Genomic DNA, 18,832 nt, shown 5'->3' on the forward strand with positions numbered 1-18,832 from the left:
TTCCTTGGACGGTGATAAGATAGGGCTGTAATTTTATCTCTTGTTTTCTTCATGCCTGGGAAAGGCTGAGATGCCGAGAGGCTAAGTGTCTCGGGGCAATTTATACAATATGCAGACCATCCTTTAGCAGAAGATTGTCAAAGCTTTGCATTGTGGGGGTGGCTGGTATCAGGCTGCCTGTAAGATTAGCACCACATGTTAAAAACAAAAAGCCCACCAAACCAAATAAACTTTAAAAAAACTGGCACCAGGCCCACGTTAAGGTTAGCACTTTCTGGGGGGAGAAAAGTTGGTATAATTAAACTGGGTTTAAGAGTTAGAATCAGGCTTTTAAAAAGCTGGTTCCAGCCTGATGTTAAGAGTTGTCATATTTCGTTAAATAACGTGATACCAGAATTGATGACTCAATTCTTATTCTGCACTGGTTGGTACACACCTAGAGTTCCAGTTCTGGGCAACTCCATTTAAGATGGACATTGATATACCCAGAGCATCAACAACACAGAGGAGGCTGACCAGGATGGTGCAAGTCCTGTGAGGAACGGTTGAAAATGCTGGGTATGTTTCACCTAGAGAAAAGGAAGGTTAAGTGGAGACGTGAGAGTGGCCTTCAAATATCTGAAGGGTTGTCCTGCAGAAGATAGGAGACTTTCTCTATTGCTGCAGTCTGCAGAAAGCAGAAATTAAGAGGACGGGTGATTGTAGCCCAGTTGTTAAGACTTCACATGCAAAAGGTCTCTGGTTCAATTCCCAACACCTCCAGGTGGGACTGGGAACGTCCCCTGCCCCAAACCCTAGAAAGTTGGCTGCTGTCACCCAGTGTCAACAGTACTGAACTAGATAGGTAAATGGTTTGATTCAGTATAATGCAGCTTTTCATGTTCCTATGGCTGGAAACAGTGAAGCAGATTTTGGCTTAACTTTAGAAGGATCCTCATGCTAGAATGGATAGATCAGGCTGCCTTAGCAGGGGATCCGATCTCCTTTGCTTGAGGGATGGAAGCAGAGGCTGGGCAGTGATCGGTCAGAGATGCTGCAATTGCACTCCGCATTGCGGAGGTTGAACCAGGTGGTTCCTTCCCTCTCTGTGATGGCATGAGTTCTAAGGTTGGCACTTGGCTTTCAAAAGAAGTCGGTAGCAACCTGGCTCTAAGGATGGCACCTTGTGCCTGGTTCCAAGATTGGCACTTGGCTTTAAAAAAGCTGGCACTGCAACTTGGCATCAAAACTGGCACCATCTTGTTTTTAAGCCTGGTTCCAACATCGACACTCGGCCTTGAAAAGGCTAGTACTCAAACTGGCATTAAGACCAGTATCATTGTTGTTTTTGAAATAGCGTGTGTGTTTAGTTTTAATTATACCAATGTTTTAATTGTTTTTTTAATTGTTGTTTCTATGCCCGCCCCCCAATGTTTTTAGCTGTTCTTAATCTGTAAGATGCCTTGAGTCCCTGACAGGGGGAAAAATGGTGTGGTAAGGTGTGGAGTCTCCTTCTTTGGAGGTCTTTAAGCGGAGGCTTGACAGCCATCTGTCAGGAATGCTTTGATGGTGTTTCCTGCTTGGCAGGGGGTTGGACTGGATGGCCCTTGTGGTCTCTTCCAACTCTATGATTCTATGATAAGTATAAACATACATACAAACAAACAAACAAGTGCTGGCTCTAGCTTGACTCTAAGGTTAGCTCCTGGGCTTTATGAAGCTAGCCCTACAACCACCAGCTAACATTAAGATCAACATAAGGATTATTAATAATAGTGCCCTGCAACCTGGCACTACTAAAGTGGTCACCCTGTTCCCTTTGAGTCTTTAATGCATGCATTTTTATATTGCAAACTGCCCTGTGATCCTTGGGTGAGGGGCGGTACAGAAATTTAACAAATAAGAATAATAGTAATAGCAGTAAGAAGCCTGGCTCTAATGCCAGCCCTGGACCTGGCATTACTAAAGCGGGCACCCTCTTCCCTTTGAGTCTTTAACGCATGCATTTTTGTGTTTTTACACTGCAGACCATTCTGTAATCCTTGGAGGGAGGTATAGAAATGTAAATAATAATAGCCAGCCCTTCAACCTGGCACTACTAAGCAGTCACCCTCTTATGTTTGAGCCCACATATATTTTTGTGCTCTGTGATCCTCGGAGGGAGGTATAGAAATGTAAATAATAATAATAATAATAATAATAATAATAATAATAATAATAATAATAATAAAGCCAGCCCCGCAACCCGGCATTACTAAAGCGGCTGCCCTCTTCCCTTTTGTATATTTTTGTGTTCTTCCACTGCAGACCGCCCTGTGATCCTCGGAGGAAGGGCGGCAAAGGAAACGAACCAATACCAATATTAATAACCGCCGTACCGTAAGTGTGGGTCTCGGCGGGCGGCCCCCTGGGCGCTGGGCCCCAGGGCCTTTCCCGCGCCGGGGCTTGTGTGGGTGTCCCGGGGGCTGAGCTTGGCCCTGGGCCTCAAATCTACTAAGCTCCGCGGGGGCGGTCTGCCTGGCTGTCCCTCCCTGTCCCGGCTGCTGCTGAGGCGGCGGGGAGCCGGCGAGGCCCGCCGGTCGGAGAGGGCGCCTGGTCGGCCCAGCCCTGCCCGCCGGCCTGCTGCTGCAGCAGCAGCCTCCCCCGGCGGGCGGCGCCCCACTCGGCGCCGCTGCTCCGCCCCGGGCCTTGGATTGGCGGGAGGCCGCGGCTCCTCCCAGCGCGGGTCGGGGGCCGAGCGAGGGAAGCGGGACGGAGGAGACGTCGGCGAAGGTAGCGCCGGAGGAGGAGGAATAAGGAGGAGGAGGAGGAGGAGAAGCGCCGCCGCCAGCAGAAGAAGGAGAAGGAGCGTCGGAGGCCCCAGAGACGCCCCCTCGCCAGGTGAGGCTAGGCCGCTCGCGGGAGGGCCCGCGCCGGGGGCTCGCGTGGAACCTGCCGCGGGCCTCGGGAACCACAGCGGGGGGCTTTCTTCACCCCCTCACCAAAACAACCCCCGAGGGCGCCCTTGGGAGCCCCACACCCCAAAGCCCGCTTTTCAGCGCTATAATAAGACCTACCCCCTATATGAGGGGTTCCCCCCCTTGAAGGATTGTAGGGGAATTCTCCTTTCCTTTTTTTGGGGGGGGGCTTGATATTTGAGGCGGGGTCGTTCGGGTTTCAGCCTCATTCTGGGAAGAGGAACCCCCTCCCCCCTGCACATATTTTGGGGTGCCTGTGGGGTGAAAATCGAGGTGTCTCCATCCTTTTTTGGGGGGTGGGGGTTTGGCCCTCCTCTTTAGCTTTGGGGGTATGGGGGGGGCTTCTCCGTATTCAGGGCTTAAAGAGGATTTGGACTGCCTTTGCATTTCAGGGTTGTTTTTTTGTGGGGCGGAGGCTTCTCGTCCCCATTCCCCCCACCCCCTGCTTGAGTGTAGGAGGGCCCCTATATTTAGGATTTTGTCGTGCTTGGGGAATATGGAGTTGGAGTCCCTGCTGCTTCCAGGGTTTGGGATGATGGAGAGGTTTTCTGTTTCCAGGAGGCAGGGATTTGGGGCGAGGGCTCCTTTCTTCACACTCATATTCTCCCCCCCCCCTTTTTCCCCTACTCTTTGGGATTTGATTCTGTGCCTTTTGAAGGCTGCCCCTAAGCCAAACGGTTCCCTTAAATTCGAGAGAGGAGGTTTTACCCTGCTGCTCGAATTGCAAAGACTTCCTTGTTCCATCACCTGGGACCTCGGAGGAGCTTCACATACATCTCAGCCCCCTTTTTGCTTTGGGGATTAGGAAACTGGAGCAATTGCCAGCCCAGGTCCCAAGGGCTCCTTATGACAGGATGAGCAAGCCCGTTTGAATTCAGTAGGATTTATTTCTGAGTAGACATGATCGATTATTTTGCTGTTGCATTTGTTAATCTCTTTTCTTACAAAGGTAGCTCTTTTGCATTGAAGCCAGTTAAAAGGCAATAAAAACCTAAAACACGGCAATTTGGCGCCGTTAACAAAAAAAGGAGGCAGGACTTACAAGTCATGCTTGGTAGAATCATAGAATCATAGAGTTGGAAGAGACCACAAGGGCCATCCAGTCCAACCCCCTGCCAAGCAGGAAACACCATCAAAGCATTCTTGACATATGGTATTGTGTTGTCCGTTAATGTAGATGGGACTTTACAGTAGTACCTCGGGTTAAGAATTCGTTCTGGAGGTCTGTTCTTAACCTGAAACTGTTCTTAACCTAAGCCACCACTTTAGCTAATAGGGCTTCCCACTGCTCCCACGTTGGCGGAGCACAATTTCTGTTCTCGTCCTGAAGCAAAGTTCTTAACCCGAGGTACTATTTCTGGGTTAGTGGAGTCTGTAACCTGAAGTGTATGTAACCCAAGGTACCACTGTATTTGTTTCTGTCTGTGTCTGCATATAGTTAACTGGACATGGTTCCAAAGATTTCATTGAGCTAGCATATATTTTGCCCTTCAGTTTACTCACTTTATTTTTGTAATTTTAAACTTGTTTTAAACTGGATTTAATAATGTGTTTTAATTGTTGCTTCCCGCCCTGGGATCTTAGTGTGAAGGGCAGGCAATAAATTGTAATAGTAAAAGTAAGGGAAACCCTGTATGCCTGCGTACACAATTTTTCTCTTACCTGCACAGGTAATTGGCATGTGTGACGTGTCATGTGCTTCTTTCCAAAGGGAAGGTTTGAGAAGGGACTGTGCACCCTCAGTGCTGGAGTCCTCAGTTTTTACTCCTTTGCTGTAAAAATATAAGGTATATTCAGGTACAGTATCTCTGTATTGTTTGAGCTATGAGGAATCCTTATTTGGCGATCACTCGTAGCCGAGTAAGATTGTCTTCCATAAACACGGTTTATGGAATCCATGATGGGCATGACTGTTGCCTTGGTGGTAAAATAAGTGGTATTCCTGTGGTAGAATAAGTGACTTTTCACCAGTGCACACTTGTGGATATGAAGAATGAGTCCCATGGTGTTGACTTCTTGCAGGATTTGTTAATGCATGTGTTTTGGGGTGCTCCCAGAGAATAAAAATGAATGGTGTTTTTGCTAATGCTATACAAATACTAGCATTCTTCTAAGCTAGTTATGCAATATGTGATCTCATAAAATGTACTGACTACTGTACCTTAGAAGAGCTAGTTCTTTGGGGAAAAAACTACACCTTCCCACTGCTACCCCTTTAACAGAGGATCCCATGGCTGCCTCTGCCCAGGGAATTTCAGCCATTCATTCCTTTTCCATACCTGCCATTGCTATTGATGCTTCTGGGGAAAAGCAATTACCCCATAGCTAGGGTTCCTGCCAGCCAGCCAGCGTAACTTGGGAGATCATTACCTGCCCGCTCCTTTTTCCACAAGGGCTCTCACACCAGTGTAGTTGGTGCTCCGTGGAGGGAACAGATGAAAAAGAAGGTGATGCTGATAATAGGGTTGCCATATCTTGAAGAACAAAAAAGAGGACAGCCCGAGCCGGGGAAAGAGGGGCGCTGGTGATAAATAACCCCCATCCCAGACATTTCCTTTAAAATGTAAAAATCCCCCTGGATGGGCCTGTTGGTCCCCCCAAAAGAGGACATGTCTGGGATTTCCCAGACGTATGGCAACCCTAGCTGATAAGGAATTTGCTAATGGTGCCTCATTCCCTTGAATCTGTATGGGGTCTGGCTGTAGAGGGGACCTGTCAGTTTCACTTTTTGCTCCTGCATTAGAGCCAAGCTGTGCACCCCTCATATTTTATCTTTAAAAATCTTAAGTTGGCAAACTTTGTTCCCTTCCTCTCTGCTGTCCTGCTACAGTTTTCAGGTAAAATGGTGCAAAGTTGAGAGACCCCTCGGGAACTCCATAGTAGGTACATGGGTGAGTTTGCACACTGTCTCTGACTGACTCCAGCTACAAAAACTGTGGCTGCTGAACATGCTCTTGAGCTACGGTGTTGTTTGTGGGTTTTTTTTTGTTGGGTGTTGTTGTTGCTGTTGGGTTTTTGTGATTTATGTGGAAATTCTTCAGTTTGCTTGTTTATATTTTGATGTTTTAGTTGTTGCTTATGCTATGTTGCAGTTATGTATTTTTTCATGTTGTAAGCCGCCTGGAGCATGGTTTTAATTGTGGAAAGGCGGTAGACAAATAAATATATATGCATGTATGTATCCAGTGTTTGAAATTTGCGAGCCACATGTTGCACCTGGCTTCTGACAACTTCCGACCAAGTGAACATGTCCGGGTACCAGGACGGCCATACCATGACGTCTCCACCACCTGGAGGTGCACGCTTGGGGATCATTGGATCTGGACTGTTTTCACACACTAATACCCCATCCTGTAGGATTCTATCAGTTATATTTTATCTGCATAACAGAATGAATTTCTGGAACCAAAATGCTTTTTCTATGCAGCCTGAGCAGCAGCTGTCTCCATTAAGAAGAAGCAGTTGGAATAGTCCAATATATATAGATATATATGGACTGTCCCTGGATCAAGGGACTTTTCTTCTTTAAGTTATCAAAGCTCTTAACCTAGCTCAGGGTTGTCATCTGAACTAGCCCCATGTTTAACTGATAATCAATCACAGTCAGTCCATCATTTGAAAAATAAGACATTAGAGCCATCTTGCCCCAAAAAGGCAAACTAGACATTCTGTTTTGGTGCCTGTAATCTTGGTTTAAGTAGCCATTTGGCTCCTAGAATATATATCTGGGTTCCTAACACCAAATAATAATAATAATAATAATAATAATAATAATAATAATAATAATAATAATTTATTATTTATACCCCGCCCATCTGGCCGGGTTCCCCCAGCCACTCTGGGCGGCTTCCAACAAAACAGAAATTCTAAAATACAGAAATCCATCAAACATTAAAATACAGAAATCCATCAAACATTAAAAGCTTCCCTAAACAGGGCTGCCTTGAGATGCCTTCTAAAGGTCTGGTAATTGTTGTTCTCTTTGACCTCTGGTGGGAGGGCATTCCACAGGGTGGGTGCCACTACCGAGAAGGCCCTCTGCCTGGTTCCCTGTAACTTAGCTTCTCGTAGTGAGGGAACCGCCAGAAGGCCCTCGGAGCTGGACCTCAGTGTCCGGGCAGAACGATGGGGGTGGAGACGCTCCTTCAGGTATACCGGACCGTATATCTGAACCAAGAGAGGCCAGAGTGCTACCTTGGACCACACTTGAAAATCATATAATTATGGCAAAAGCTCCAAAGATAATGACTGGGAGAAATCTAGACTGAACCTTTCTCCCTAACATGCTAGATAACTTGCATAGCTGAGTGCTGAAATATGCCATTCCCACCTGCGGCAGCCTGAAGTGGATCAATCCAGGAGAAGCTTTACTGTTTGATTTTACTGAGAGTATAAACTGGTTCTTGCCAGTTTCTGTGTCCACAGTACCAAACTGCCCACCTAGAGCTCTGCCTAGTGTTAGGAATGAAATCCACGCCATACAAACTGGCAGTACAGTGTCTTAGCGGCAGCTGTGTTTTTCTAGGTGGGCTCTGCAAATGCAGTCTATTAAAATGCAGTGGACATTTTTTTTAAAAATAAAAAGTGATGCGTATCTTTTCATCCCGGTTTTCGTGCTTGTATGATCAATTCTGTTCCCTTCCCTTTCTTGGTCTCATTGCTGTGTGGCAGTTACATAAAGAGCGTATTGTGGAACTGGATTGGACAGAGTGTCGTCAGATGCGCAGTGACACCTCAGGATTCACTGACGATGCTCTGCAATGGGCTTGACACAGTGTGCACCGAGTGAGCTGGCACCAGGCTTTAAATACTTGGCACATTAGTGTCTCTTTAAAAATTCCTTTTCTTGAAGCCTCAGCGTTGCGCTCATACTAATTGCATGGTTTTGGGTAGGTTAAATATGCTTATGCCATTTTTAAACAAAGGGCATAATGACAGTAGCTTGCGATTCTTGCTTTGGTGTTTGAGGCTTAAAGAATGTCTATGATGTGCATTTTGAGCCGCGGTTCTGAATATGTTATTAGGATGCCAGCCTGAATCTTTTATTAACAAACAGAAGAATGTGACCCCAGGTTGCTGGGGTGGTGGGTATGTGCGTGCGCGCCTGTGCGTAAGGATTTTTTTTAAAAAAATAATACAGCTTTTCTCAAGTGGTTCTACCAATTAATAAGCCAACATGTTCCCATGAATATGGGAATTCACAGTGAATGCAAACTTAAGAGCCATATCAAAATGTGTTGCATCTTTTTTTCTGTAGGAGGCACTTGCCTGCCTTGCTTCTCCACCCTCCCACCCAAATGTTCTTCCTTTAACAAATGGACCAAATGGACTTCAGGACTCTCCCCAGAAGATGCCCCTCACCAGCCCTGCTCCCCATCCTCCGAAGTGCCTTCACCTGGCTGGAATGTGTCCTTTACCTGTGATAATTACTCCATATTTCCTGGATGGAGAATTGTGTGTGAGTGTCAGGAACCTGTGACAAAAAGCCAGAAGCCTTGGACTTCTGTGTTGCTGGAATACAGCGGACTGTACAAAAATAAGGCTTGCATCTGTTTCTCTGCCTACTTTTGCCTCTGGTCCCACCCATTATTTGCATGAGGCTCCTGGAAGATTTGCCATGCCGGAATGTGGTCCTCGGGCTGAAAAGTTTCCCTGTCACAGCTTTCACCCATCACATGGTGGTTTGCGAGGTGGGCCTCTTCCTGCTTGCCTCCTAGTAAGCAGTCCTTCATTAAATACATTTTCATTACCTCCTGTATACCCTCCAGTATACCCCATTATGTAGGTGTTGGTTGATTGAGAACACAACTATCCAATGCATCCTCTCTGTCTTGACAGCTCTGAGCTTTTGCTGTTGCTTTTGACTCAAGAAATGTTCCTGGTGTTGTTTTCTGGACGGCTGGGGTCATATGTACTTCAGGGACCTCGTTTCAAACCTCAGCTTGGCTATGAGCATGCTTGTTGGCCTTCTGAAATGTCTCGAAGATGGAAGTAATAATGGCTCAAGCCAATAAGACAGTGTTAGAAACTCAATTATACAAACTAGGCGCCAAATGGTTCCTTAAAGCAGGGTGGTTGTTGTTGTTGTTGTTTTGTCGTTTAGTCGTGTCTGACTCTTCGTGACCCCATGGACCATAGCACGCCAGGCACTCCTGTCTTCCACTGCCTTCCGCAGTTTGGTCAAACTCATGTTCGTAGCTTCGAGAACACTGTCCAACCATCTCGTCCTCTGTCGTCCCCTTCTCCTTCTTGTGCCCTCCATCTTTCCCAACATCAGGGTCTTTTCCAGGGAGTCTTCTCTTCTCATGAGGTGGCCAAAGTATTGGAGCCTCAGCTTCAGGATCTGTCCTTCCAGTGAGCACTCAGGGCTGATTTCCTTCAGAATGGAGAGGTTTGATCTTCTTGCAGTCCATGGCATTCTCAAGAGTCTCCTCCAGCACCATAAGCAGGGTTACAGTTGCCAAAACGGAATGCCTAGTTGCCGTTTTTGGACCAGATGGTTCAAAAGTCGTATTTTTCCAGTATGATGTTTTTGTTCCTGAAATTCATTCTGATTGTGCAGATACGATATAATGAATAGAATTCTATAGAATGTGTTGCCAGTGTGAAAACAGTCAAGATTCAAGGATGCACCTCCAGATGGTGGAGACGTCAGGCGCCATCCTAGTGCCCTGGCACTGATAGCCAGGTGCAAAATGCTTGTCGCACCTGACAAATTTTGAACGCTGCAATAAGGATACTGTAAAGTCGAAATAAAAAACAGGTGCAAAGCGCCTTACAAGCTAAAAGCACATTTGAACTTTAGGGGCAGGGGCTGCCGGTAGTTTGGTGCCCAACTGAGCTCCATAATGAATGGTCTGGAGTGCATCGTTAGCCAAACCTGCATTCCCATCTTCTCTTTTCCAGGGTTTGTTATGCTTACAGGATTATGTGTGACTGTGCAATGTTGTCTCTTTACGAAAGAGGAGAAAGCCTGGTGTGGCTTACTTATACATGGAGATGAGCTGTATTTTTTTGTGAATTAGGTTGGCTAGACATTTGAACGCATCAAATCAAGAGTACGGTAGCTGTGTTTAAGCCAGCCTCCGACTGTTGAGAAGTCTGAATCTGTTTGGAAACTGATGATGTCCTGGAGGGGATCTTCTAGGCAAGCACACAGAGAAGCCCAATACCCTGGCTGCCTTTCCTGTTGCTCCTGAACCACAGGTCCCTACTAAATGAGACTTAAGATAAGCAGGGAGAAGGCTTGGTCAGGCCCTGACCTCCTTACCGGTAGCTTCAGAGATGGAGACTACACCACCAGGTGCCTTCAGAGCATCTGATAGCAGCTTGCAAGCTAATGATGGGGGATAATAAAAAACCCCTCTTCAGATGCTAATCTGAAGTGTTGGTCCCAAGGCTGACATAAACTGGGAGTGGAACACCTGGCGTAATTTGTGAGCAGCGCCTTCTTAGAGAGTAGGCAATACACTGCAGCCTTTCTCTTACGGTTTATAGCTTCCTCAAGTCTACCACTGACTCTTCTCTTCCCAGTCATAACATGTAAATGCACTTGTTTCGATCATAAACGTCGCTTCCCCTCTGGACTTTCGCTTGTGATGAGTTTGGCCTTTGAAACCATAGCTGGCAAGTTCTCTGCAGTGCATTTCCTCTTTAATAAATGGATAATCTTTTGCTTCGGGGACTGGGTGTGTTTGGGATACTGAGTAGTGCAAAGGAGGGAAGGAGTGTCCAAACAGCTAGGGAGTGAAAGAGTCTCATTCACTAGTTGTTCTGGCACTGCATCCAGCATGTGCCTGCTGTTGCATGGCACTGCCTATCAGCGGTTTTTATTGGGTTTTCAGTAAACGCATGGCAGCAGCTGAAATAAAAACTTGTGTGATGAACAGTCATTAAACAATCAACGCCACTCCCTTACGCTCACCCTGTTTCTTCCTAGTCTTGTGTGAGTTGCTCCCTTCTAGAAAATAGGTATAAAACAAATCTGGGCTCACATCTCTTTGCACACTTCTCATAGTATATGGGCTGTTGTTTTTGTTGGCATCCGTCTGACTCGATAGACAATGGAGTCCTCCTCCAGGGCTGAAGTCAAACCGCTGTGTTGGCAGTACTGAAGTGACCCCCGGGGTGAAAGCCTGGCCAGTGTGCATGGAGGTCCTGGGCTGCCCAGATGGAAGACCCCCCTCTTGGACTCACTGGTGTGGTCCAAAGGAAAGCAGAGCAATACATTTGGTGAAGAGTCTTCTGTCTAAAACCCTGTTACATGGAAGATGGAATAAGTTTGTTTTTTCCTGCTCCAGAGGGTAGGGCTTGAAGCAATGGCTTCAAGTTACAAGAAAGGAGACTCTGACTAAACATCAAGAATAACTTTCTGACAGATAAGAGCAGTTCAGCAATGGAACAGACTCCCCCAGAATGTGGTGGACTCTGTTCCTTGGAGGTTTCCAAGCAGAGTTTGGTCATTGATCCTTAGTTGAGGTTCTTGCATTGCATGGGGTTGGCCAAGATTGGGTTCCCAACTCTACAATTCTATGTTCCTGGAGGGCTGCTGCCATGAGTGTAGACCAGGCATCCCCAAACTGCGGCCCTCCAGATGTTTTGGCCTACAACTTCCATGATCCCTAGTTAACAGGATCAGTGGTCGGGGAAGATGGGAATTGTAGTCCAAAACATCTGGAGGGCCGAAGTTTGGGGATGCCTGGTGTAGACAATACTGAGCTTAGATGGACCAATGGCCTTGACCTCCATGTAAGGTAGCTTCCTATGTTCCTGTATCTGTTGCAATAGGACCTCACACATTTATAGAACAAGATATTGGGTCATCATGAGAGCCTACTGATCTAGACACTGTCTGTTTTCATTGTCAAGAGGGCTGGAGCTTGGGAGAGACCTGCTGTTTCAGCAGTGAACCGGTTCAGATGGATAGCTGCTGATCCTTGCTATGTCCACACTGGTTTCTGAATGTTGCAGAATACCCTGTTACCCCGTTAGCAGGGGGAAGTCTTTTGTAGGAACAAGATTGGCCAAGTTTCTCCAACTGCGCCAGTCTGCAGGGGGCTGAGGAAGTGTCCCGTAAAAATCTGGTGGTTGACCTACAACTCACACTTGGGGGCTAGCGTTTTGTGTGGTGGAAGAGTAGATACAGTAATGTATTTGACCCTGAAGGCATAGCTGCAGATCATTTCCTGAAGTGAGGAGGGTAGTAAAACTGCCTTACCCTGAGTCACACCATTGATCCATCCAGCCCCGTATTGTCCACATTGAGTTCAGGCAGCTCTCCATCCCTACCTGAAGATGCCAAGGACTGAAACTTGGAAAGTTGTGCTGTACCACTGAACTTACGGCCCTTGAGAGAAAGGGGAATTTCACACCTCTTTGCCTTTTTGTGTTTTAAAACAGCTCCACTGCCCTCCTGTTGTTTCTGGATACAATCCAGAGTGCTGTTTTTAACTTTCAGGCACCCGTGGGGCACAGGTATCTAAAGGACTGCCCACTCCCATACAAACCAGCACAGGCATTTGGGGGTCCTCATTGGAGGCTGTTCTCTGGGTGTCTCCCAACACTGGAGGGGCAGCGGGTAGTAAATGTGTTGGGTGACACCCTTTCAGAGGGCAACATCCAACCACAGCATATCTTCTCCACAGAGAACAGGTGCAGGGTTAAGTTTTAGGTGCTTGATGGCTGCTTTTCTAGCACACCATTTTGATCTGACTCTTTTAAACTTTAAAAAAACTCTGTGTTGTTTCTATTCCACAACTGCTTTTGTTTTCAGTTATTCCCCACTCCCCACAAATGATTTCCAACGTACGGTACAAAAAATTAGAAGTGAGAGAGACAGATATCTTCGAAATGGACTGGAAAAATCTCAAAATGTCATGCTTGTGCCTAGGATCCTGAAGTATTTCTCCTGCTGGTTGTGTGTAGTTTAGTCTTAAAACCTCACGGTGCCGTTTTCCTGTTTGGTGTATGTGCACAAGGGAGGAGTTGCCTGGGAGCCTGCATAGATGTAGCTTTTTGCCATCAAAATGCTATGTCTCTTTCGAGCTTCTGATTTTATTTTATTTTAAAACATAAGCTAGGCAGACATGGTTGATGATTCCCCCTTCCCGTTTCTTATTGGAGCTTAGCGGCCCATGAAAATCCAAATACGCTTTTAGTTTAGAGAAATGCACAATTGCAAACAATAAGTGACTTTTTCAAAATGCCCTCCAGCGACGGCAATTTCTCCTTGCGCACAAAGCAGTCCTGTTTACAACTTGGGAGAGTTATGTTAAGTGGTTTTTCCAGCAGATATTTTTGAATCCTTTGAAGCTGCCTCCTAGCCATACAAGCCTAGAACATAGGTGCGAAAACCACAGGGGTGCCATTTGCTGCTCAAAAGACCTGTTCTTTCCTTGAGGGCAGTTTATTTTGCTAGTTGTTTTCCAGAAAACCCACATTATGCCCCCCCTCCCTTGTGAGCAGTTTGTGGGTTCAAAGGTCACAGTAACTTAAACGTGTGCTTTTCTGTGCATTTGGCTGTCTGGAGGACCGTAGGAACTGAGCTGCGTGATTGGGCTGAATTAACTGTGTCTGTTGCGTTTCTTGTACTGCATTATTTTCCAAAAAAGAAAATAAAAATGTGTTAAAGAAACCTGATTCCTATTTGGAATTTTCCCAACCTTGCATCCAAAGCCATGGGTTGTACCCAACGGAGTTGTCTATTTAGTGCAAGGGCTCCCCCCCATCTCCCCCCCCACACGTCCCCTTTTCCAGCCCAGGTCTGCTCCAGAGGGTTGGTGGAAAGACGGGCAGGGAGATGACACATCCTTGGCTTCTTTAGATACAACAGATCCAAGGACTTTTCAGAGGTGATATGCTACTCAATAGCAGTTGGTAGGAATCGCAAGTGGGGAGAGGGGCTGTTGCGCTCAGCTCCTTTGTTCAGGCTTCCCATTGAGGCATCTGCTTGACCACTCTGAGAGCAGGATGCTGGACTAGATGAGCTGCTCCCTGTACCCAGCCAGAAGCCAGGCACTTTTGATGTTCTTAACGGTTGGATTTCTGCCCTTTGCTGCCGCTTCCTACACAGGAATCTACCTTGTGCTGAGTCTGATTGGTCTGTCTAGATCAGTCTTATCTACACAAATGTTTCTAAAAACTTGGGTCCTCAGCTGTTGTGGGGCTACAACTCCCATTGCCCCTGGTTGCAGGACTAGTGGTCAAGGTCAGGGATGGTGGGAGTTGTAGTCCAATAACAGCTGGGGACCCAAGTTTGAGGAACACCGGTCTACACTGATTAGCAGTATTCTCCAGGGTTTCAGACCAGGAGACTTTACCAGTCCTACCTGGGATTTAACCAGGGACCTGTTGCATACGAAAGCAGATCCACAAGCAGCCCCAGGACTCTCCAGACTGCAGTTTGGAAACCACTGGTCTGGCGGCACGCTTAGTTTCTTCTTATCTCCTTTCCTTGCCTTTTTCCATCTTCGGCCAGGATTTTACCCTAGCAGTCTTCCTGCTTTGGTAACACTGATTTTTCCGAGTGTGTGTATGTTTGCTTCTATCTGCTTGCGGTTTTCTCTTTAAGTTTGTGGTTTTGAGCGGCAACGTCAAATGACACTCTGCTGGAGAAGGTCTTGCTGATTAGAACCAGCTAACTTGTGGGGGAAAGTGACCGTAATGCTACTGAGGTCATGAGGGTTTTCAAAACAGCAGAATGCGGTGGGTGTAACAGCTGCAAAAAGCGACGTGTTTAGATGACGCCTGGAGTTGGGCTCTTGCCAGTTTTTAAAAGATAATTGGTTGTAATTCGGCAAGCTGTGCGCTGGTTTTGTGGTGCTTGGATGCAAACCTGCATCTGTCCTGATGGGAGCCAGAGAGGACACTCGTGATTCAGAATTCAACAGATGACACCGAATAAAGAGAGACTGATGAATGACCACGTAAGCTGCCCTTGTGATTGCTCATGCATTCCAACAGAGTCCACACACCACTGCTCTTGGTATTAGATCAGAAGGACTGCTTTGCTATGTCAAGCCAGTGTCAACCTATCCCAGCACCTTGTCTGCTACTGTGAACAGCCAGTGGCCTCCAGGAGCTTACTAGCAGAACTTGAAAAAGATGGTCACCTCTATATCAGGGGTCGGCAAGGTTTACCTTGCCTAGGCTGGTTCTCTAGTGGAGATCCCTCCGTGGGCCGGATTATGAGTGCGCCCTTCCGCGATTACTGGCGTTTGTGTCTACACATGTGCAGACGCGATTTCCAGCGCACCAAAAGCAAGTCCCCACGTTGCGCCAGTTTAGTGCACTGCACGGGGACTCGCAGAGCAAGCCACTCGGTTCAGGGGTGGCTTGTGGACCAGTTATATGACCCCCGTGGACCGCTTGTGGCCCATGGGCCTTAGGTTGCCGACCCCTGCTCTACATCAGCCTTCCCCAACCCTGGCAACCTCCAGATGTTTGGGGCTGTGATTCCCATCAGCTGTGTTGGTTGGGGTTGATGAGTAGTGTAGATCCAAAATGGGTGGCACAGGACCTGTAAATTGTACCTCTGCATAGCCAGACCTCCGGTGAGTGACAGGCGCAGTCCCTGCGTTTGTTTGTTTATTAAATTTGTATACCGCCCTATACAAACAGGGCAGTTCACAACACAAAGGTAAAGGTAAAGGTACCCCTGACCATTAGGTCCAGTCGCGGACGACTCTGGGGTTGCGGCGCTCATCTCGCTCTATAGGCCGAGGGAGCTGGCGTTTGTCCGCAGACAGCTTCTGGGTCATGTGGCCAGCATAACTAAGCCACTTCTGGTGAACCAGAGCAGCGCATGGAAACGCAAAGTTACAGCAGCACGAAATACTTAATAAAAATAATTATGACAAATTACAATGCTACAGTCGTACTTCGGTTTATGGACACAATTCGTTCTGGGGAGCCGTTCGCTCCCTGAGCAGTACTTAAACGGAGCGTCTGTTCCGCGCATGTGCAAAGCGCCGATAGAGCGCTTCTGCGCATGCGCGCGCCGTGCAGAGCGCTTCTGCGTATGCATGTGCTGCGCAGATCGCTTCTGTGCATCTGCAGGTCGCGGAACCCGGAAGTAAACACTTCTGGGTCCGCGGAGTACTCAAACCGAGAGTACTCAAACCACAGCGGACTTAAACCGAGATACGACTGTAATGTAAATAAACTAATAAAAAATATGCTCCCCAACAGAAGCCTCTAAACAACAATCCCCCACCCCACCGATACCAATACAAAAATCCAAACTAACACGTAACATTTAAAAACAAGAAAATAAGGATAAGGTTAATCATTTTATTTGCTTTTTTTTAGTTCTTGAAGTTCTTGATGGTGGCAAGTCCTACTTTTCCAGTTTACCTCTTTCTTTCAGAGATGTGTGGTGGCCAAGAAAAATAAACCGGTACTTGCTCATTAGCTTTGACATGAGGCACAAATAAGCTTGACAGCTTCGGAACAACTGATGCTATCAATAGTGGGGATTGTCGTCACTCTTGTGGTTTGTGGTGATCTCTTTATTATGATTTTGGAGATAATAAGGGCTTATTCATACATGGTAAGGTATGAAGGGTTTTCTCTGCCGTACTGAAATTAACGCCCTGGAATTCTTTTGATAGTCAGGCGCACCCCGTTTTGGACCATTCTGGCTCATACATAGAGAGAGCACTGTGGTGTCGTGGTTAGAGTGTTTGACTAGGACCTGGGAGAGCAGGGTTCTAATCCCCACCCAGGAATGAAACTCATTGGGTGAGTCTCAGCCGAACCCACCTCACAAGGTTGCTCTGTGAGCATAAAATGGGGAGGGGGTGAACCATATATGCTCCCTTCAGCTCCTGTTTATAGGTCTGGAAACTCCATAATTTTGGAGATGATAACCTTTATATTTCTGTATTCAGCAATCTGGTCCCTTCTCTGTGTTTTTGACTGCTTTTCTCATCAGGTCCAGCCAGTGCTGGGGGGGGGGGGCTCCAGATTGCTCAAGGACTGGCTTACATGGTCAGGGGTGGAAGAGATTGAGCCTTGGAACGGTCTATGGGTAGGCTGTTCAGTCTCATGTGAAAGTGACTGCCAAGATGTTCATAGCTATTGTACTCAAATGTAAGTTTCCATGTGTCCTGAGACATGGGGAGTGGGGGGTGGGGTGCCGATGACAATGATTAGTGGGGTGGCTGTTTCAACTTCCCTGTTCATATGGAGGATGATAGCCCTACCGTCCAAATTCCTAGAAGTTCACCTTACCAGTGCCTCTTAGTCATGATGGCCGTACAGTGGTGCCTCGCTAGAAGAATTTAATTCGTTCCACGGGTCTTTTCTTATAGCGAAAAATTCGTCTAGCGAATCCCATAGGAATGCATTGAATTTTTTTTTGCCCATGGGAATGCATTAATTGAATTTCAATGCATTCCTATGGGAAACCGCAATTCGCTAGATGAATTTTTCATAAAATGAATTCGTCTAGCGAGGCAACCTCCGCTAGAAAAAACCTTTCGTTAAGCAGAAATTTCATTAAGCAGGGCATTCGTTAAGCGAGGCACCACTGTATTCTATGGTTAGTGTGCTCATTGAGGAACAGAAATGGGCTGTGGCCTTGCTGCCTCCTGGTGGGCTTCCAAGAGGTGTCTCAATGGCCACTGCAAGAAGTAGGATGCTGGACTAGGCATACCTTTTGTCTCATCCTGCCAGGTTCTTTCATGTTCTCATGTTTTTTCTGATGACTCCAAAGTAATCTGAATTAATGCTTTTATTTCACCTTTAAATGCCTGCAGAATCCGCATTCAACGACAGCATTTTCTGTTACCTCTTAAGTGAACCTGGATGGAACAGATTCCTTTTGCAGAGGATATTCAACACCCCCTTCATTGTTGGTATCATTTGTAGAGGGATGTTGTTCCTTCGTCTGTGCTTCTTAACATTTAACAACCTGGGGGGGAATTCGTGTAACCTTTCCAACAGCATTAAATCTCTCCGATGGAGGGCTTCTCCGATTTATCTTGTTGCTGCTGTTTTAGTGTTCCCAGCATTTCTGAACTATTTTTAGCTTGGCTTGTCATTTGGTACTAGGTGTTCTTGAGAACTATTAATTATTAAGTTCACTGGAATTCTTTTGTTGTGCCACTGCCGGTATTGCTACACACACACACACACACACACACACACACACACACACCAGTACATAGATTTTTCACTAGAAGCTTTATTACTCTGGGTTTCCCCCCATGTCTTTAGCAGGCAAATTAACTTAAGGCAGGTGATGTGGCCTTAAAGCAAGGCTTTCCCATAATTTCCATAAGAACATAGGAAGTTGCCTTATACCTAGCCAGACCCTTGTTCCATCTAGTTCAGGACTGTCTACACCAGGCATGTCCAAAGAAGTCAGTTTCAGGGGCCTGCTGGTCGATTTAATCTGGCTCCTGTGGCAAAAAAAGCTCAACAATTTTGGGGTAAAATTGTAAAAAAAAAAGCTCAACAATTCAGTCCTAAAAAAAAGCTCAACAACATGTTCACTTCATCAAATCTGGCCCTCTTTGAAAAAGGTTTGGGCACCCCTGGTCTGACTAGCTGACTAGCTGCCAGGGTTTCAGATAGGGAACGTTTTTAACCCTACCTGCAGGTGCTGGGGATTGAATCGGATCCTTCTGCACACAAATCTGATGCTGCTATTTCCCCTTCTTCACTAATACTAATATGTATAGCATTGCCTTTAAGTAGGTGTTTGTTCTCTCGTTCTCTCTCTCTCTCTCTCTCTCTCTCTCTCTCTCTCTCTCTCTCTCTCTCTCTCTCACACACACACACACACACACACACACACACATATCTTTTGGTCCTTATTAGCATCTTGCATAAACTAAATTGGTTCCTTTCTGGAACGTGTACACTATTACATTTACATACATTTAATACTC

At 46.5% G+C, this 18,832-nt stretch overlaps 1 protein-coding gene across 4 annotated transcripts in view; it reads left to right on the forward strand.

Annotated features, from left to right (window-relative positions):
* The first annotated feature begins 2,702 nt into the window (after positions 1-2,702).
* The window catches only part of FBXO34 (F-box protein 34), a 54,035-nt gene continuing 37,905 nt past the window's right edge, over positions 2,703-18,832 (forward strand). The window contains exons 1-2 of one of the 4 annotated variants that reach the window (XM_035102738.2): positions 2,703-2,859; positions 8,194-8,394. The gene's annotated coding sequence lies outside the window, so the exon portion shown is untranslated. The other 3 variants (XM_060270972.1, XM_035102659.2, XM_060270965.1) reach the window with 3 other exon arrangements.

The sequence above is a fragment of the Zootoca vivipara genome, chromosome 1, assembly GCF_963506605.1.
Source record: "Zootoca vivipara chromosome 1, rZooViv1.1, whole genome shotgun sequence".
Classification (NCBI taxonomy): Eukaryota; Metazoa; Chordata; class Lepidosauria; order Squamata; family Lacertidae; genus Zootoca; species Zootoca vivipara.